General features: G+C 35.8%; 1 pseudogene; it reads right to left on the bottom strand.

The window, feature by feature from the left end:
* Positions 1–3,455: 3,455 nt before the first annotated feature.
* LOC125253392 lies at positions 3,456–9,031 on the bottom strand (annotated as a pseudogene).
* Positions 9,032–23,240: the final 14,209 nt, after the last annotated feature.

The raw sequence follows: 23,240 nt of genomic DNA, 5'->3' as shown, positions 1-23,240 counted from the left end.
GGCAGTGATTGACAAGCCAGAGGGCCAATCGTTTACGCGATGATCGCGTAAACGATTGGCTGATGTTTTTAAGGCCCTACCTCGTGCACAGATGATGTATATTAATATTATTCCTTTCAGTGCACCTAATAAATAGTCTTTTATCAGTTAGTAAAGACAGTTTCAAGTAACATTGCAAAAATGTATAAAACAAAACATCCTCTTTAGCACCTTTAATGGTCTTTGATGATTTATAGCCGTGACAGTGTGTTCACGGTATTTTGTTGTTGTTGTTGGGGTGTGTTTGTGTGTGTGTGTGTTTTGCTTATGCAAAGTTCAGTTTGATATCAAGTTGTAATTTTAAATTACTCTTGTGGAGTATAATTTGATTGTCTCTTTGATTGTGTTGAAATAAAAGTATTTCTAATGTAAATTTGTGCAAGTAATTGTCTGAAATCATATATGATTTGTATATGCAGAGATATTGTAATATTTATAGAAATCATGTAAGATAATTATATGTAGAGATATGAGGAATTGGGTGGAAACGTATAAAGTTTGAAGAACAGACACACAATTTACCTATTAAAAACATATATAATCTGTATAAAATTCATGAGCAAATAATGCAAAATTTAAATGAATCCTATATGACTTTCATATGATTCAATCAAGAATTTTAAATGATTTGTATAGGAAATTTATTGATATTCATACACATTTTCTACTAAAATCATAATATTACATACTGTTGTCATGTAAAACTCATATAAGAAATTTGCAGTATTCATATATGACCTAAAAATCCCATATAAGTTTTATGTGTGCTTTTTAGTATGAAAGTGGCCATAATCGGTCTGATTTTGTATATGACATGTATTGGACTTATATGAAACACATAAGGAAATTCTGGCTGATTTAAGTAAGGAAGATATATGGTTGCTGTATATGAAACATACAGGTTTTTTTTCATATGGGTACCTTCTTTGATATTTGAACAAATATGTCCATCTTCACAGCCTCAGTTTCTCTTGACTTCCTGAACCCTTTACGACAAAATATGTCTAAGCCAAGCACATTAGCTGTAGGTAAGAAAGTTCAAGTGGGACATAAAACCTTCATTATACATTAATTCTTAATAAAACAACTTGTACAGTGTGACATTAGCATACATTTGTTATAGACATGCCTCCGAGGCAAGAAACCTGCAATACTGATCATCATTACCATCTCTGTGCTCAAGATGATGGTCAGTATAAAGGGAGAGATGGTGCTGGGTTTTTTTTTTTCTTTCTGTTTTTGTCTTTCTAATGGTAAAAACCCAGTTTAAAACCTTTATTCATGATTCTATGAACAATAACATCTGAGAATGTAGGCTACATATGACACCACTGTACTGACAAATACAGTATTTGTTAAGTGGATGAGGATAAAAAAAAGTGATACTCAAAATATTAACAGATAACAAGCAAAACGTGATCTTTAATGCAAACTGATCATTGTTCTGTATTTGGGCCAACAAGAACACACATTTCGTGGTCATGATGAGTCTGCTACATGTAAAAACAAGGGGAATTTTATACAACTTTTAGAAACCTTTTCAGAGTTTGACCCAGCACTTGCAGAGCATCTGAAAACATCAACCATTTTCAAAGGTACTTCAAAATGAATTCAAAATGACATAATTGAGAGTATAGCCACTGTTGTAAATAATGAAATAGATCAAGAAATTCAGTCAACTGATTTCTTTGCCATAAAAAATTCCTGAGCCTAATGGCCTGTGTGGATCCCCCCTGTCAAAAGAAGCAATACTCACAGAAATGAACTTTCCTGCAGCAGCAAAGGATTCTCACAGCAGGTTTGGCACCACAGACACTACAGGAGCCTCTCATCAGGTCTAACCAAAACATGCTGAACATCCTGTATTTATAATATCCTATATCAGCACAGTAAATCGCACAAGCTAAACATTAAACATTAAGGTTAAACATTAAACAGCAGGATGATAAGTAGCAGTCAACATGTGGTCATATATTATTTATTAGACTACCTTCACAATTAAAAATAAAGAAATCTGGCATCTACAATTCCAAGAAGAACCATCCACAGAACCTTTCCATTGCACAAAATTATTATTTTTTTTGTTTTGTTTTTCATTGTTTATTCTTTTTCTCTTTCTCTTTATACATCTCACCACACTGGAACAAGCCTGGATGATTCAGTCAATCACAAACATGAAAAAAATAGAAAAGTAAATTTTACATTCTTATATTTTTCTTCTCAACTTATCTTTTGATTAATCTTTTTAACTTCCACTCAGTATTTTCAAAGGAGTTTCTTCACCTTTCAGTGCTGAGAAAGGTGAGAAGTTTCTTTGAAACCCAGGAAGATAGGGTGTTGAAAAAGACACACTCAACACATGATTTTTCTCTCTCTTAAGAGTGTAATGTTCTTGCTTTTGAAAATAAGGGCATTCGTCTCTTGAGAAATACTTTGTTGAAATGTGATGTAAGAGTTGTTTTATTTCTGTAAATCATAGGAAAAAGACAAATGCAAAAGAGAGATAGATTGCATTAGCTCTTTGACACAATCTTAAAGGGCTGTGTTGCATAAAAAATATTGTCTTCTTTTTTTTGTATTATATAAATTTATTACATTCTTTATTACATTCAATCATCTAGCACATGTCATATGGCTATTGTCCGACAAAAATCTGGTGATCTTCCAAGTTACTGCCCATCCATGGTGATTTGAACTCTCACACGGATCCATCATGTTTACCAGATTGGGTTGGCAAAGCATTGATAGATGAGAATATCTTTTATCACTAAGTGCACAAGGAGTTGAGGACTTCAGTTTTTATTCTAATCTGTGTAATGAACTGCTGACATTTGTAGCTAGAATAATAAGAGAAGAATTATTAGGAAAATTAAAAGTCTACACTTACAAATGCATGTTACATGCATGAACTAAACACTGGGCTAACTTAGGTCACTAATATTATCTCTCATGTCAAAAATAATTTATGGTCTTCACCCCTAATGTTGACCACACCTCTGCACAAATTTATCAAAACACTAGGCCCTTATCTTTATTGATAAGCTATTTCCTTACAAAAGCAGTTTATTCAGCATAGTAAAGCCTCTCCTTCATTGCCCTCCATAAAAAAAAAACAACCTCTTGTCAATTTCCCTGCGTATCACAATGTTTGCAGGCTTGCCTTCAAGTGGATTTGGTGAAACTTTTTGTATGAGCTTGTGTTTGTGGTCTGACACATTTGCATGTGTATGATGGAAATAAATGGAATGAACAGTGTAGTGTGACTCTTAATGGATTCGGAATGTTCACTTTGACACTTCCAGTGTAGGCGTCACACTGGACACAGTGTAAGTGTCTATACTGTTTAATTTGATTAAGTTTTCCATATAAAAAAAAACAAAACAACATTTTCAACATCATTCAAAGAATGTCTTTATTTTATGTTCATGTAATGTTATGAAATTACAAATAAATAATAGCTACAATGAAAATATGTTTCCTGTTTCCTACTTATTGAATAATTCAGGTGAATTAAATATAGGATTTAAAAAGGTTATAATACAGTTATAATAACGAAAGCATATTGCTTGGTTGGTTATTTGAATTATTATATTGATGTATTTCCAACTTGATTTTTAACATTCAGCAATTAGCAAATTAACTATAACAGACAAACAAACAAAAATTACATTAAAAGAACAATTTTTGCAACGTGAACTTGAACGTTGCTGTGGAGAATCCACCTATTGATTATGCAAAGCATTGCTGATATTGAAAAGCTTGAAGGCTATTGTTTCAATTTCTCTTTTCTGTCCACATTCAAAGAGACAGGCAATGTAATTTCTATCTTTACACTCTGCCAGATCTGAGTATCCACTTGGACCTTCATTGATGCGTTGTATGGTTTTCCATTGCTTGGGATCCTTCGGTGATTTATTTATATAGATTTTGAGATCCTTTCTCTTCTCTGTATCAGATGGGTGAGAATGGAGCAGCCATGTACTCTGATCAGGGCAAATACTCAGCACACTTCCTTGGCAGCCACCTCTAGTCTCTATCAGCTCTTGAGCAGATGAAGGTTTGTCAAAATTTTTTCCACCATTCTTGCTTAGAGCCTCGACTCTGTGTCTAGATGTACTTCGAGCATTGCAGTACAGTGTACTGTTACCTTCGTCGTCTATGATCTCAGCCATCTGACACTCATTAGACTCACCATCTATATGTTCTCCTACATGCCAAGTGTTTCCTTCATCATCACTGTAGAATGCGAATGCATAAGATTTGAGACAGCAACATGATAAGCAGAAACATGGCGAGCAGCAACATGATGTGCGATATGCACAGGCCGGAATTATCAGTCTCCCTTTGTCCATTTGAACACCATGTCCTGGTCCAACAGCAAAGGTGGCCCAGTTTTTCTCCTTTTCACTGATCACATCTTTCAAGTCAGTAATACCACTCCATGTTTTGCCAGTGTCCTTACTGGTTACGTAACAAAGCCGAGCCCTGTTCTTTTTTTCTTTTATTTGGTCATTTTCTGAAACCCCATCAGGAATACAAATGAAAAACAGAAAGAGGGTCTTGGATTTTCTCTCATAGACCGGACATGGATTCATGCTGCGGTGGCTGGTAGACAAGCTGAAGTGAGCACCTGATGTCCACTGACCCACTGAAATAAAAAGCATGACATCATGACTGTTGATGCCTTTTATAAACTAAAAAATGCTAGATTGTGTGAAGAATCAATGAAATAGTTACAGTAAGTTGTTAAAGTCCCCCTGTGGTGAAAATCAAGTTTTTAATGTTGTTTATATGTCTATGTGCTGTTTTTATTATGCTTTAAGACAAACCATGTACAAATACATAAGTCAACACTACTATTGACTATTTTCTCTTTAAAACTGCAGTGATCTAAATAAATTGTGTGTGTTCACGTCAAGGTGCGGGCGGGCTTTAGCAGATCATTAACTATGAGCACCAGGTTATCCCCGTATATTTTTCTGTTGATATGAAAAATCGGGTAGATTTAGCAATATAGCTGGTGTGTGATAATATTATGATGAACTATATGCCTTTCTCCACTGACGGTTGTTCAAAGCATTTCTAAGGATACTGTTTGTTAGAAGGCAGCTGCCATCTGAGATAGCGAACGGGAACAGTTTGTGTAACATTAGCAACACATTATTAGCAGAGGTTTGATAAAGTAGTCAAGCAAAAGGCTAATCTTACCGTTATGTGTCAAACAACGTAAAAAGCGATATCATTAGCTGCGTCTCATTTAATTTAATTTTGAAGGCTGTATCCTCCAGAGGACGAATCCTGTGAAGGACGTGGTATACGGAGTGTCCTTAACCAGAATTAAACAAGACGTCCTTCGTAGGACACACGGGCAGGAAAGGAAACAGGTGAACGTTGCGATGCCGACACGTTCACGGCAGCATAGTTGCGCATTCATGAATGAAAATTATTTATAAATTTGGAAAGTAATTTGAAAAGAAAATGTATTGTTTTATTTTGGTTAATGCTTGAAGAGCTTCAGTATTTGTACAACAGATATGCTACAGAGACAAAGGAGGAGGATATTAAGAAGAAGAAAGTTTAAAACAAAAACAAGCTTGAAACTAGTTACATTTAAACACCACATCTTCACTTTTACATGTACATTTGCCGTCGACGTCATTTATTTATTTATTTATTTATTTTACAAATATGACGGTTGTTAACAGTGATGCAAAGAATTGTGGGCTATCTGCAGCAGTGAAGGATACACCTCATGCATCCTCCGAATTTGTGTGAAAGAAGGACGCATTTGAAGGTCGTATTCGGAGTGTCTTACTTACTTTTCTGAAATGATACATCCTCAATGACGTATGCAACCTTTGAATGCGACCTCCGGAGGACGCAGCCTTCGAAATGAGACACAGCTAATGTTTACCTCAGTAAGTTGACCAAGTGGATCTCTGAGCTTGTGCAAGTGAGTGGAGGCGGGGCTAATTAGCATATTTATAGATCCACGTATACTAAATGAAGCAAGGGTGTAGAGTTAACGCTTGTTCACACCGGGACGATTATCGCATGTGTTTTTCGCTGACGTTTAATGCCTCGTGACTAAACAAAGGGCGCCAATGTGAGTGTGCACACCGACGCGCAAAACGGCAGGCATAAAAGCGTAATTTTTTAAAAAACGCCTCAGACTCGTTTTTTGGTTTGACGCATTGCGTTAAAAACTGGCTGACCAATGAGATTGGTGCTTTTGTTCACATGCCTGGAGCTGCTGAAGTTACAGTAAAACAAGGCTTGGTGGCGCTCAAGCACGAAACGGTCTTGCCGAGCACACACTGTTACCAAGACGACTAAGAGGAAGTAAGTAGATGAGGAAGACCCCTACATGGGCGCTCTGCCAGTTCTTGGCCACACCAATAGAAGTGTATTATATGCCATTTTATTTCTGTATTTTTATTGTTTTTTTTTCTTTACATTCAAGAAATATAGCTGAGCATGTCTATTTCATAAATGTTTATTTGCTTTACCGTTCACTTGCACTCTCTGCTGTCATTGTGACTTATTTGCACTACCATTCCATCTCCTCATGTCATGTAATGCCATATATGCCATTTTATATCTGTATTTTTATCTTCTTTAATTTTATTAATGTCTAATTCATAAAAATGTTTATTTGCACTACCGTTCACTTGCACTAAGCACAAGGGCCATATACTGTCAGGAAGTGAATTTGCATGTTCACTCTGTGCATCGCCAGTGAAAATTGCTTGGGTATGAACACGAAAAACGCTGGCGATAAGCGCGAACGATAAACGTCCCAGTGTGTACGAGGCTTTACATTCAAGCTATTTTAAGGAATGAGAATTTTTTTTTTCCACAGGAAAAAACTTTACATTTGTAATTTTGGTGATCAAAGATGAGTTTTAAGGGATAAAATTATTGACTGCAGGGGGACTTTAAGAAATTGTTGTGAATAATAGTTATGAATAATTTTGGTTAACATGTCCAGTACCTCAACTTCCTTCTTGTCATCTTTCCACGATCCTCTTCTCATTACAAGCAATTCTGCATCTGTGTCGTCTTCACTTTTCCGCTTTTCAGCAAAGGCAAGGTAGGTTTGATCTTCACTTATGTAGATGAGAGCTGGAATTCTGTATGTCACCTGCTTTGGTTGAAATGCTGGCTCTTGTTTGAATAATGTTGTTGCTGTTGTATTGTCTTCGGGATTGCTTTTGAGCGGAATTGAACTGTTTTCTGAAGATGTTTTGTTACCCATTGTAAAATTCTGGCCCTATAAATAGAAAGAATAAATAGTAGAAGTATCAGTAACAGTATCACTATACATTTCAGCCACATTTTAAAATGTATAAATGACATTGCTTGAGATACCAACTATCAAATCAAATGAAGTGGAATTTGCCAACAAATGATTTTAGACATTTTCTCAGAATTATGTTGGCTTGACAAAAGTCCCATAGACTTTCATTGAGGGGGTCAAAACTTTTATAAAACAACTCTTAATAAAGTATTTAAGCTTCATTCACCAACTATCTATCACTACCAAAGCCTAGCAACTGTCATAAGACATGCTAGCAATGTGCAAAATGCTAAATCATGTTAGCAATGTGTTAAAACATGTTAGCAATTTGTTAATTTATGCTAGCAACATGCTAAGTCATGCTAGCAATATGTTAAAACTGGTGCAGTTTAAATTAGCGCATTAACGCATGCAATTCATTTGTTCAGATTAACATTTTAAAATGATTTAACCCAGTTAAAGCAGCATTCATTATCCGTCATAATTTGGCTAGCGTTACATTATATGATTACACTCTTATTCATGCTAATGCTTTTAAATCATTAAAGTGCCACAAGACAAACGAGAATGCGCTGTCTGTTGTGTCCGTGTGACACACAACTCGTGTGCACAGAAAAACATGCGCCAGAATATTTACGCTTCAACAAACAATAGCACACAGAATTATGCCAAAATGCTAATTTTGTTAAATAATTGAGTTAAATAACATCTTAAATGAACTTAAAGTGTTTGTTTTTATAACCTGCTGTGATACTTTTTTCAGGATTCTTTGATTAAAAAAAGTTAAAAATAACAGCATTTATTCAAAATAGAAATCTTCTCTAACAATATAAATCTTTTTATTCATCAAAAAATCCTGAAAAAATATCACAGGTTATAAAAATACTGTTTCCAACATTGATAATGAAACAGCATATTAGAATGATTTCTGAAGGATCATGTGACACTGAAGACTGTAGTAATGATGCGGAAAATGCAGCTTTGCATCACAGAAATAAATAGAATTAAAATAGAAAAGCAGTATTTTAAACCGTAATAATATTTCACAATATTTTATATTTTTCATCGATTAAATTTTATATCAAATAAATGGAGGCTTGATGATAATGTTTTTTTCTTTCTTTTTTTTTAACATTGCCCTTTTTTACATTTGAGCCCCTGCCCCTGAGGAACTCTCTGCACGTCACTGCACACAAACATGTGTGTGTGTGTGTGTGTGTGTATAACAAGAACACAATAAAACCCCACTAGCATTCAATTAGGGTCAACTATATGAAGAAATGATTGCATTGTGACAACATGCCCCTATTATTATTATTATTATTATTTATTTATTGTCAGGACTTGTCAACCACCTATTGACTATAAAAGCTTTAAACATAATTTTGAATCTAGTTAAATAATGTGTTTTTGACTGAACAACATGACAACATAAATAGTTTAAAATAAGATAGGATAAATAAATACATAAATACATACAATAAATACATACACATATAAATACATAGTCTATCTTCTATCAATAATTCTCCAGTAAACTACAAGAAGTAACACTCACAGAAATGATCTTTCCTGCAGCAGCAACAAGCAAGTCTCTCAGAATGTTTGTAACCACAGACACTGCATGGAGCCTCTCGTAGTCTAACCCACCCATGCTGCGCTTTCCTTATTTATAGGCAGGTCTCCATTTGAGGGTGATGCGGGGATCCCCCTTGCTGAAAAAAAAAAAAAAAAAAAAAAAAAAATCACAAAAAGCATCACTTCTGTAAAGCCACCATCCCCTTTAGATTAACAGTGTTGTGTATTATGTAATAATGTAAATAAATGTATTTGAAATACGTATTTGAAATACAAAATACTATTTTGTATTTAAATACTTCAAAAAAAATTCAAATGCATTTTGTATTTACATATATTTAAGCTTAGAATTTTTGTATTTTCAAAATACATAAAATACTTTTTGCCAGTCAACCTCTTCATTAGGTATGAAGGTAATCAGTAGAAAAACTCGAGAAGTTGCTGATTTTAATGTAAAAACTTGTCATATTAATATTTGTAAATTGAAATTTACACTCACAGCCCTGATGTGAAAAGCTAAATGTTTCGATTTGCACAGACAACAATCAAAACACCCGTTTTACGAAGTTGAAGTAGCAGATTAATAGTTACAAATGTGTAAAATGGCATTCACATAAACAAAATGACAGACACAAATGTGTGAGACATATTTACTTTTGCACTTTACTTCAGTTTAGCTGTACAACTTAAAGTCAACGCTTACAACCTCTCAGATCTGGCAGTACAAGTTAAATTCCTGGTGCTTTGACTTTTGCTACTCTTTTTGCGATATTCCTGTTGAAAAACCGACTTGTGCACTTGAATGCAGACGTGAGAGAGCAGAACGGCGGTGGGGGTGGAGAATACACACTAACAAGAAGCGACACTCAATAGAAGGTTCCATTGCAACACCGGCGCCCAGCAGCAGCCCTGCGTTTCCGCCATTTTGTGGTGAAAGTGAGTCGGCAGTGCACTAGGTTTCTATGGCAATATCAGCTGCTTTATTAAAACAAAACGTACATTAAAGCTAAAATCCAACCTGAATGATGATGTAACGAGTCAGAAGTGTATAGATCCAAATGCAGTTTATTGGGAATGATGGCAGTACAGAATACACAATCCAGTGAACAGGCAGAGAGTCGAGGAAGGCAGCAAGCAACATAAACAATACCAGGCAAAGGGTCGAGGCAGGCAGCAGACAGGGATAAACAGTAAACAGGCAAGGGTCAATTCAGGCAGTAGAGAATCATAGACAGGGAACAGACTAGATCAAAAACAGGCAGACAAACAGAATGATGAACGCTCAGAATTGCAACCGTGGTAAACAAGACCTTGCAATGTGTGTGAGGATGTGTCTAGCTTAAATAGTCCAGATAATGTGCTGCAGCTGAGTGTGGTGATTACTGATTGATAAAGTGAGTGCAGGTGATGACCAGGGAGGATTATGGGAAATGAAGTCTGGGAATTACTGTAACTGTGACATAACGTCCCCCTCCCGGAAGGCGCGTCCTCACGCCCTGGACACCTACTGGCAGGTGAGGGTGGATGTACAGACAGGTAGGGAGGTCTCCAGGGCAGGTCAAGGGACTCTAGGTGCCACGGCGGGTCAGATGCCTCGGGCAGCCACGGCGGGTCAGGAGAGTCGGACTGCCACGGTGGGTCAGGGGCCGTAGGCGGCCATGGCGGGTCGGGGGCCATGGGCGGCCAAGGCGGGTCGGGAGCCGTGGGCGGCCATGACATGTCAGAGTTCGTGGGTATGGGTATCGCGGCCATGGTGGGTAAGAAGCTGGCTCGTGGTGGGCTGGAGTTGGCTCGTCGAAGGCCAGAGCGGGCTCGTGGGCTCCTGGAGTGGGCTCGTGGACTCCTGAAGCGGGTTCTGGTGCGGAGTCTGGAGCTGACTCGGGCACTGGGCAGCGGAGACGTGACGTGACGTGACCCTGGGCGATCAGCGGAGACGTGACGTGACGTGACTCTGGGTGATCAGCAGAGACGTGACGTGACGTGACTCTGGGCGATCAGCGGAGAAGTGATGTGACTCTGGGCAATCAGCGGAGACGTGACGTGACGTGACTCTGGGCGATCAGCGGAGAAGTGACGTGACTCTGGGCAATCAGCGGAGACGTGACGTGACGTGACGTGACGTGGAGGTACAGAATACACAACGATCAGCGGAGACGTGCCGTGATTCTGGGCAATCAGCGGAGACGTGACGTGACGTGACGTGACTCTGGGCGATCAGCAGAGACGTGACGTGACTTTGGGCGATCAGCAGAGACGTGACGTGACGTGACTCTGGGCGATCAGCGGAGAAGTGACGTGACTCTGGGCGATCAGCGGAGACGTGACATGACGTGACTCTGGGCGATCAGCGGAGACGTGACGTGACGTGACGTGACTCTGGGCGGTCAGCGGAGACGTGACGTGACGTGACTCTGGGCGATCAGCGGAGACGTGACGTGACGTGACTCTGGGCAATCAGCGGAGACGTGACGTGACGTGACGTGACGTGACGTGACTCTGGACAGGAAACAAGGAAACGCTCAGAAATGACACACTGGGTAATCAAGACTTCGCCAACTGGTGGTGTGAGTGTGAGTCCTTTATAGTCCTGATAATGAGCTGCATCTGGGTGTGGTGATCAGTGTGGTGTGCTAGGGTGGATGTGGCAACAGGTGATAGGTGGAGTGAGTGCATGTGATTGACAGGGGGGATGATGGGAAATTTAGTCCGGAACTGACAGGATTCGTGACAGTAAGCATCCACTGGGACTCTTATGAATGATTAACTATGACAGATACCAACCAGAGGCATCCAAATGGTAACATTTTACAATAAGGTTAATTAGTTAACATTACTTAACTACATTAGTTAACATGAACTAATATTGAACTGCACTTATGCAGCATTAATATTAATTAATGATTAAGGCTATTAATCTTTGTTAATGTTAATTTCAACAGTTACTAATACATTATTAAAATCTTGTTAGCATTAGTTAATTCACTGTGAACTAACATGAACAAACAACTGTATTCTTATTAACTGGCATTAACGAAGATTAGTAAATGCAGTAACAAATGTATTGCTCATGGTTAGCTCATGTTAGTTAATACATTAACTAATGTTTGCGTAATGAACTTTATTGTAAAGTGTTACCACTTTTATTTATTTCACAAGTTTGCAAACTGATTTGTCATACTGTCCAAGATAGAGGGTTTGGACTCAACTCGAAACTCAGCACTAAAGGACTACTTAAAATTAGTTTGTAACAACTAAAAACAAATAAAGCATAAAATGAGGCGACAGAGGGTTGGAGGAAGAACCGTCATGCTAGTGAGGAAAGCAGCTGGCTATGTGGTTTTGCAAAAGAAAAAAAAAATGACATTAACAAAAATGGTAAATTCAGGCAGTAGAGAATCATAGACAGGGAACAGACTAGATCAAAAACAGGCAGACAAACAGAATGATGAACGCTCAGAATTGCAACCGTGGTAAACAAGACCTTGCAATGTGTGTGAGGATGTGTCTAGCTTAAATAGTCCAGATAATGTGCTGCAGCTGAGTGTGGTGATTACTGATTGATAAAGTGAGTGCAGGTGATGACCAGGGAGGATTACGGGAAATGAAGTCTGGGAATTACTGTAACTGTGACATAACGTCCCCCTCCCAGAAGGTGCGTCCTCACGCCCTGGACACCTACTGGCAGGTGAGGGTGGATGTACAGACAGGTAGGGAGGTCTCCAGGGATTTGTCATACTGTCCAAGATAGAGGGTTTGGACTCAAAACTGCTTTGCATAATTATTTATGGATACTTTTGACTAGATGACAATACATCAGAAAGTATTTTGAAGACCTACACTACTGTTGGGGTTGGTAAGTCTCCTATGCTCACCAAGCGGGATTTATTTGATAGAAAAATACAGTAAAAACAGTAATATTGTGAATTATTATTATAATTTATTTAAATAACTGTTCACTTTAATATAAAAATAAATAAATCAGAATAATAATATATATATATATATATATATATATATATATATATATATATATATATATATGGTCATTTTACCATCAAGTGGTGGGAAGAGTACTGAAAAATCATAATCAAGTAAAAGTACTATTACTTCCCAAAAAAAGTATAGTGTGAGTAGAGTAAAAGTACCTATCCTAAATACCACTCAAAGTAAGAGTAAAAAGTAGCCCCTTTAAAAGTACTCAAGAGTAGTGAGTTGTGAGTATTATGCTGTGACTGTTATTCCACCTTATACCCTGCGAATTAATGTAGCTCACATCAGTGTCGTTCTCTTTATGGACGTTTCTCAGTTAAAAAATCAAATAAAAACAATTTCTCAAACTGTTTTATTTTCGACTGAAAATACAGGCATATACTATTTGAAAAAGCAATCAATAATCAGGCAACATTTATGACAACCATTTTGCACCATTTTTACAACCAAACTCACTGTTATCAACACAAAGAGGGGGAAATCTAAGCTCAAATCTATGCCACTGAAGGATGCTCTGTCCCAGCCTGAAAGCACAGAGATGGCACACCTGCATATCAAGCTTCTAATGTCCCATTTTCAGGAACATGAAGATGGACTGTTGTTGCATGCAGATGTGAGTATTTAATTTTCTTCTTTCTACTTTACTAAGTGAGATTATGTACTCTGACTTGTGCATTGTGTGTACTCTACAGGTTGCTGCATCTGCAGCTGATGTTGAGAAGAAACTTAATCTGCATGCAAGTCCTCGTCTCATTTTGCTGAGTTAGTGTCTTATAGGATGTTAAGAAGAAACATTGACATACGAGGGAGATACAATAAATAATAACATTTATACAGTTGTTAAAGAACAGTTCATTCAAAAATGACAATTCTGTCAATGTTTAGCCACCCTCATGTTGTTCAACCTGTATAAATTTCTTTGCGTCCTGAATGCTCCACACTGCTGTATTTTTCCCTACTATGGAAGTCAATGGTGCCCCACAACTGTTGGGTTACAAACATTTTTTCCAAATATATTCCTTTGTGTTCAGAAGTAAACTATGACAGAATTAAATTTTTGGGTGAACAATCCCTTTACAGTGAAGTCTTGTCAAAGGCAAATCTTGAAATGAGTTGTGCCAATGTTTTCGTTATTGTTGTTGTAATATATTTTTGGTTTATTCTATTTATTTTTTGCTGGTTTAATTTTTTTTTTTTACCTTTTAGAATCATCTTCATAAGAATTTTGACACATGATTATCGCATACTATGGTAATTTGTTATATAACTATCTTTAGACACTTAAACCCAGAAAGAGGCTTAAAGACCTGCAGAGACAAGGTGGTCTCCAAGAAGACGGCAAGGTGGTAAATAAAAAGTCTGCAACAGTTAATCAAAAGGTTTCCACTCTACTGAAAAATCTTGTGGATTTCGAATGGGATTTTATCTAAGTAAGTAAATTTGCACATGAGAGCGTTCCCTGCTAGCTGGGATAAAGGTGCAACTTTTTGCCTTGGAGACATTAAAGTTATTAAAAACTATAGTCTGTTAAACAATTATTAATAAATGGTTGAAAAGACTGCAGTGCAAAAGAGATTGCATTGGTTCTCCTGTTTGACACAATAAGGGCTGTGTTGGATCAATTTGTTTGTGTGTGTGTGTGTGTGTGTGTGTGTGTGTGTTTTATGTAACTGTTACATTCCAATCATCTACATGTCATATGGCTATCGTCCAGCAAATATCTGATGATCTTCCATGTTGCCGCCCATCTATAGTGATTTGAACTCTTTAAAGCTACAGATGGATCCATCATGTTTACTGGACGGTGGGGAAAGCATTAGTTGAGGACTTCAGTTTTCATTCCAATCTGTGTAATATGTTTGTGATGGCGATATTTGGTGTATCTGGAAAAATTAGAGAATAAATTATTTATGAGCCTACACTTGTAAAATGCATGTTAGGCGCATGAACTATAAACACTGAGATAATTATCTCTCATGTGAAAAAGGAATTATGGTCTCCACCTTGACAGTCACAGCCCTGCACAAACTTATCAAAACACCACAACAGCTTATCTTTACTGAGCACTCAAATAATACTGAAGAACTGAAAATGTGTGATACAGCAGAATGAGCAGAAGCAACAGACTGCAACATGTTACTATTTCCCTCTAGTTATTTTTTCTAAAAGTGCTTAAGGATTTCAAGAGTAAAACTTGAAAATTAAACTAAAAATCTGAATTAAAACTGCTTCTTGCATATTTTACTGCTGCATAGACAAAAAAAGAGATAAAAACACTTTATCAATTGTGAGCATCCACTGAGACTCTTATGGATGATCAACTATGACAGATACCAACCAGAGGCATCCAAGGGTTGCATTCACTTTTATGGTAACATTTTACAATAAGGTTAATTAGTTAACATTACTTAACTACATTAGTTAACATGAACTAATATTGAACTGCACTTATGCAGCATTAATATTAATTAATGATTAATGATATTAATCTTTGTTAATGTTAATTTCAACAGTTACTAATACATTATTAAAATCTTGTTAACATTAGTTAATTCACTGTGAACTAACATGAACAAACAACTGTATTCTTATTAACTGGCATTAACGAAGATTAGTAAATGCAGTAACAAATGTATTGCTCGTGGTTAGTTCATGTTAGTTAATACATTAACTAATGTTTGCGTAATGAACTTTATTGTAAAGTGTTACCACTTTTATTTATTTCACAAGTTTGCAAACTGATTTGTCATACTGTCCAAGATAGAGGGTTTGGACTCAACTCGAAACTCAGCACTAAAGGACTACTTAAAATTAGTTTGTAACAACTAAAAAGAAATAAAGCATAAGATGAAGCGACAGAGGGTTGGAGGAAGAACCGTCATGCTAGTGAGGAAAGCAGCTGGCTATGTGGTTTTGCAAAAGAAAAAAAAAATGACATCAACAAAAATGGAATAATGACACAAATCTGCTTTGCATAATTATTTATGGATACTTTTAACTAGATGACTATACAGTGGCATGCGAAAGTTTGGGAACCCCTTGCAGAATCTGTGAAAATGTGAATAATTTTATCAAAATAAGAGAGATCATACAAAATGCATGTTATTTTTTATTTAGTACTGTCCTGAGTAAGATATTTTACAAAAAATATGTTTATATATAGTCCACAAGACAAAAAAAATAGAATTTATTCAAAAAATTGAATTTATTAAGATGACCCCGTTCAAAAGTTTGGGAACCATTGGTTCTTAATACTGTGTGTGGTTACCTGATGATCTACGACTGCTTTTTTGTTTTGTGATGGTTGTTCATGAGTCTCTTGTTTGTCCTGAGCAGTTAAACTGAGCTTTGTTCTTCAGAAAAATCCTCCAGCTCCTGCAGATTCTTCAGTTCTGCTCCTGCAGATTCTTCAGCATCTTTTGCGTATTTTAACCCTTTCCAGCAGTGACTGTAGGATTTTGGGATCCATCTTTTCACACTTAAGACAACTGAGGGACTCAAACACAACTATTAAAAAGGTTCAAACATTCACTGATGCTCCAGAAGGAAACACGATGCATTAACAGCCGGGGGGTGAAAACTTTTTGAATTTGAAGATCAAGGTAAATTGTACTTAATTTGTCTTCTGGTAAACATTTAAGTGTCTTATGTTGCTTCTGAAGGGCAGTACTAAATTATTATTATTTTTTTTTTCTTAACAAAATAAGAAAAAATTGGGCATCTTTATCCTGTTCAAAAGTTTTCTCCCCCCGGCATGTTACCATCAGTGGTGGGAAGAGTACTGAAAAATCATAATCAAGTAAAAGTACTTCCCAAAAATGTATAGTGTGAGTAGAGTAAAAGTACCTATCCTAAATACCACTCAAAGTAAGAGTAAAAAGTAGCCCCTTTAAAAGTACTCAAGAGTAGTGAGTTGTGAGTATTATGCTGTGACTGTTATTCCACCTTATACCCTGCGAATTAATGTAGCTCACATCAGTGTCGTTCTCTTTTATGGACGTTTCTCAGTTAAAAAATCAAATAAAATAAAAATTCTCAAACTGTTTTATTTTCGACTGAAAATCCAGGCATGTACTATTTGAAAAAGCAATCAATAATCAGGTAACATTTATGACAACCATTTTGCAGAGGTCTTCTTGCAGGTTAATAATAATAATATAAGGTTGCAAAGCATTGTAGTAATCTGATTACTCCATGTCATGCAGGTAGGTTACTCAGTAAACAATTGACAGGCCTGCATTTGTGAGACACATGCACATTCAGGTTTAACATCAGGTTTAATTGTGCATTGCTTGCTAGTAATAAGAGTTTCAGAAAAAAAAAAACACAAACACAAAGAGGGGAAATCTAAGCTCAAATGAAGGATGCTCTGTCCCAGTCTGAAAGCACAGAGATGGCACACCTGCATATCAAGCTTCTAATGTCCCATTTTCAGGAACATGAAGATGGACTGTTGTTGCATGCAGATGTCAGTATTTAATTTTCTTCTTTCTACTTTACTAAGTGAGATTATGCATTCTGACTTGTGTATTGTGTGTACTCTACAGGTTGCTGCATCTGCAGCTGATGTTGAGAAGAAACTTAATCTGCATGCAAGTCCTCATCTCATTTTGCTGGGTTAGTGTCTTATTATGTTGAGAAGAAACATTGACATATGAGGGAGATACAATAAATAATAAAAACATTTATACAGTTGTTAAAGAACAGTTCATCCAAAAATGAAAATTCTGTCATTGTTTAGCCACCCTCATGTTGTTCAACCTGTATAAATTTCTTTGCGTCCTGAATGCTCCACACTGCTATATTTTTCCCATATGGAAGTCAATGGTGCCCCACAACTGTTGGGTTACAAACATTTTTTCCAAATATATTCCTTTGTGTTCAGAAGTAAACTATGACAGAATTGAATTTTTGGGTGAACAATCCCTTTACAGTGAAGTCTTGTCAAAGGCAAATCTTGAAATGAGTTGTGCCAATGTTTTCGTTATTGTTGTTGTAATATATTTTTGGTTTATTCTATTTATTTTTTGCTGGTTTAATTTTTTTTTTTTACCTTTTAGAATCATCTTCATAAGAATTTTGACACATGATTATCGCATACTATGGTAATTTGTTATATAACTATCTTTAGACACTTAAACCCAGAAAGAGGCTTAAAGACCAGCAGAGACAAGGTGGTCTCCAAGAAGACGGCAAGGTGGTAAATAAAAAGTCTGCAACAGTTAATCAAAAGGTTTCCACTCTACTGAAAAATCTTGTGGATTTCGAATGGGATTTTATCTAAGTAAGTAAATTTGCACATGAGAACGTTCCCTGCTAGCTGGGATAAAGGTGCAACTTTTTGCCTTGGAGACATTAAAGTTATTAAAAACTATAGTCTGTTAAACAATTATTAATAAATGGTTGAAAAGACTGCAGTGCAAAAGAGATTGCATTGGTTCTCCTGTTTGACACAATAAGGGCTGTGTTGGATCAATTTGTTTGTGTGTGTGTGTGTGTGTGTGTGTGTGTTTTATGTAACTGTTACATTCCAATCATCTACATGTCATATGGCTATCGTCCAGCAAATATCTGATGATCTTCCATGTTGCCGCCCATCTATAGTGATTTGAACTCTTTAAAGCTACAGATGGATCCATCATGTTTACTGGACGGTGGGGAAAGCATTAGTTGAGGACTTCAGTTTTCATTCCAATCTGTGTAATATGTTTGTGATGGCGATATTTGGTGTATCTGGAAAAATTAGAGAATAAATTATTTATGAGCCTACACTTGTAAAATGCATGTTAGGCGCATGAACTATAAACACAGAGATAATTATCTCTCATGTGAAAAAGGAATTATGGTCTCCACCTTGACAGTCACAGCCCTGCACAAACTTATCAAAACACCACAACAGCTTATCTTTACTGAGCACTCAAATAATACTGAAGAACTGAAAATGTGTGATACAGCAGAATGAGCAGAAGCAACAGACTGCAACATGTTACTATTTCCCTCTAGTTATTTTTTCTAAAAGTGCTTAAGGATTTCAAGAGTAAAACTTGAAAATTAATCTAAAAATCTGAATTAAAACTGCTTCTTGCATATTTTACTGCTGCATAGACAAAAGAAAGAGATAAAAACACTTTATCAATTGTGAGCATCCACTGAGACTCTTATGGATGATCAACTATGACAGATACCAACCAGAGGCATCCAAGGGTTGCATTCACTTTTATGGTAACATTTTACAATAAGGTTAATTAGTTAACATTACTTAACTACATTAGTTAACATGCACTGTAACAAATTTCTGTAGTTTTCACAGCATTATTACTGTAAAATGAAAAAATCCTTACTGTAGAACCTGTACACAGCATGTTGCTGTAAATCTGCAAAGCATCATGGTTAAATTTTAATGGTGGGTAAATTCTACAGTAAATTTATTTTTTGCTGTGAATCACAATAAAGAAATTTTGAGCAGGAGAAACTGAGGAGATTCCACAATTTCTTTAGGATTTGTCTTCAACAAGGTAACTATTCTCATATTTTGCAATGTTAGGTTAATTTACCAAGGCATCCTCATGTAAATTCACTTGTGTTTAGGAGTGCGCCAGGAGAACTTCGGTAAAGTTGGTTTTATATTCGCACATTTGGACATCTGTATTCAATAGCCTTGTTAATCACACTACATTGGACGTTCAGTGGACATTCACAAGTAAATATGCCATTAAAACAATACTTGCCTATTTTGATTGACTGTGAAAAATGTTGTAAGTTGACAATCGTTGGTTGTCAATATCATGTCGCTGTTTAAAATTCGCAAACATTAATTTATTGCACATTTATTGAAAAGTCTGAATTTATCAGAAGTCCGAATGTGCGAATATAAAACCAACTTTACCCAAGTATCGATATGGAACTTCACTGATATAAAATGGATATGACGAACTACATCATTGTGTTGTGGCCAATCGATGTGTTATCATGACCTCAAGTTCATATGTTCTCAAGGCCACAAGTTTAGTGTAAAATAATCTACATGATATATAGCAACATGCTTTTCATTTTTTTGCTATAGTAACTGTCATTGGTTCACTTGCTTTCAGCTGTGTTTGATTAATTAGTCTCGTTTGTATTAACTAGTTAAGTTGTGCCTGTATCCATTCTCTGTTTGGTGTTACGATTATGTTAAGGTGTTTCACTCTGCCTGTTTAGTGGATTGTCTTGTCTTTGGGGAATTTATTAAACTTGGTATTGGATTTATATTCAATGCTGCAATAGTATTTTTCTGTCGGCCGGCACACACACCCATTGTGTGACAATAATATAGTATAATTGTTACAATGCATGGTTAGGAAAGTCACAAAGATGAGGAAACTTTCAAGGACAGACTTTAATGATGAATGCTTAGAAAACAGGAATAAAAAGAAATGCTATCTGTCACTAGAACTGATGAAGACTAAGGGAAAACTGATGAAGACTAAGGGAAAACTGAGGGCTTATAAGCATGAACAAACAAAGGGACCTAATAAGATAATTAATGAGACAACAGGTGAACAGAATGATTAATCAAACAGACTGAGAAACTAGGTCCAACAGGGAAGAACCAAAAACAATAAAGACAGCACATGTTAATATAATACAATATAATGTAATATAATGTAGCCATTATGCCATAATTGAAAATAAAAAGTGTTTAAATTTATAGTAAATTTATTTATGTTACAGCTTGGTTGTATGTATATGCACAAAGAGGAAGATAAAGGGTAGAACAGTCTTTGATAAATCCACAGGCAAGTAGATCCACAAACTGGCAAACACAAGACACAACCACACATAGAACCATACCGGACAAAGATGAACTGAAAACACAAGACTTTAATACACTGACAAACGAGGTGGGTAATGGAACACAGCTGATAGTGATGATGAAAGTGATCAGTAACTATGGTGACAAACTAGTGGCGGGAAATGGTGCAAAACAGGAGTCCAAACAGGGTGAAATGGTGACAATTAATAATCTCCCTTTATGACTATCCCATGTTGCTAAAGTCATACAGGTTTGTTTATGCATGAAGATGATGTTTCCTCAATACAGGACATGGAGCTGAAATTTTGGGATCATCAGCTCAGCTCCCTAACTTGTGAGCTTGTGAATCAGTATATGGTGTACATGAATCCGGGCATTTATAAGAACAGTAAAAGACATTGGCTCACACATTGGGACACAGATGACTATTTCTGGTCATCTGTGTCATTATTTTATAACTCAACTACTGGTATTCTTGAACAGCAGCATTTTCTTGTTACATAAACGTGCAACAATTCAGGGATAAAAATGTTAGTTAGACAAACAAACATCTATCTCATGTCATTATTTGTAGTGAGTTGGCTCGTGATCAAAGTTTCACTCTTCAGAACTTCCCATAAGGGAGCGTAGTGAGCATTGTTGCTCCCTGATTTTCATGGTGCATTGTGGGACTTTTTAGGAAGTGAATATTTCAGTGCACTGGAAAGATTCTGTGACTGAGACAGCTCTTAAAATGGCTGACTCCCTGATCAGTGCTGACTACTGAAATAGGGAGCTGATTGAGGCCCACTCATTATCATGTCCACACTAGTTAATATGGTCAAAATAGTAATATTAATGTTGACTGGATTATTTAATTTAGCCAGACCAACTTGTATACATTGTCATCAAGCCACCAGTCTTGCCTTTAGTTGTCTACATTGACTAATTTCTTCCACTGCAGGAAACGACTCCAGCCCAGAAGGAACTTTCCCATTCAGGAATAAAGTTGGTATTAAGGATGTTGATGCTTAAAATTCTACAGTTTTTATATTATATATACTTTCTGTTTTATTCATTTCCAATTGTATCTGGAAATTTTAATTCAGCTTCAACAAAGATGATGGATTTGTATGTTTAGGAGTGTTGTATACCAAATAATAAAAATGTATAGCCTATAAATGTGTATATAATGTAAAATATTTTATGCCTATGTATTTTCACATTTAAAATGTTTAAAATAAATGTCATTTTGTGACAAAAATCATGTCTTCATTTTATAGTACACAATAAAAACAGTTTACAGTAATCTTATATTTGCTGTGATAAAAAAATACAGCAGTAATAATAAAATATTGTGAAATGTACGGTAACTTGCTGGCAGCAATTAGCAAGTAAGTTGCTGTGTTCTATTCCACAGTATGCATACTGTGAATGTAATCACAGTAACTATTTTGTTACTGTTTTTATTATTATACAGTAATTTTACTGTAATAAGAAACACAGTGAAAAAAAGTTACTGTGATTTGATTTACAGTTATTATTTTGTTACTGTGTTTATTATTACAGTAAAATTTAAGTTACTGTGATTACATTTACAGTAAGCATACTGTGGAATAGGACACAGCAACTTACTTGCTAATTGCTGCCAGCAAGTTACTGTGCATTTTACAGTGTTCTTCTTGCAGTGTGAACTAATATTGAACTGCACTTAATATTAATTAATGATTAATGATATTAATCTTTGTTAATGTTAATTTCAACAGTTACTTAATACATTATTAAAATCTTGTTAAGCATTAGTTAATTCACTGTGAACTAACATGAACAAACAACTGTATTCTTATTAACTGGCATTAACGAAGATTAGTAAATGCAGTAACAAATGTATTGTTTCGTGGTTAGCTCATGTTAGTTAATACATTAACTAATGTTTGCGTAATGAACTTTATTGTAAAGTGTTACCACTTTTATTTATTTCACAAGTTTGCAAACTGATTTGTCATACTGTCCAAGATAGAGGGTTTGGACTCAACTCGAAACTCAGCACTAAAGGACTACTTAAAATTAGTTTGTAACAACTAAAAACAAATAAAGCATAAGATGAGGCGATAGAGGGTTGGAGGAAGAACCATCATCCTAGTGAGGAAAGCAGCTGGCTATGTATTTTTGCAAAAGAAAAAAAAAATGACATTAACAAAAATGGAATAATGACACAAAACTGCTTTGCATAATTATTTATGGATACTTTTGACTAGATGACAATACATCAGAAAGTATTTTGAAGACCTACACTACTGTTGGGGTTGGTAAGTCTCCTATGCTCACCAAGCGGGATTTATTTGATAGAAAAATACAGTAAAAACAGTAATATTGTGAAATATCATTATAATGTATTAAAATAACTGTTCATTTTAATATAAAAATAAATAAATCAGAATAATAATAATAATAATAATATATATATATATATATATATATATATATATATATATATATATATATATATATATATATATATATATATATACTGTATGGTCATTTTACCATCAGTGGTGG

Source organism: Megalobrama amblycephala, linkage group LG18, assembly GCF_018812025.1.
Source record: "Megalobrama amblycephala isolate DHTTF-2021 linkage group LG18, ASM1881202v1, whole genome shotgun sequence".
In the NCBI taxonomy this organism is placed as follows: domain Eukaryota; kingdom Metazoa; phylum Chordata; class Actinopteri; order Cypriniformes; family Xenocyprididae; genus Megalobrama; species Megalobrama amblycephala.
The sequence above is the reverse complement of the archived record's forward strand: the minus strand, read 5'-3'. Positions and strand labels throughout refer to the sequence as shown.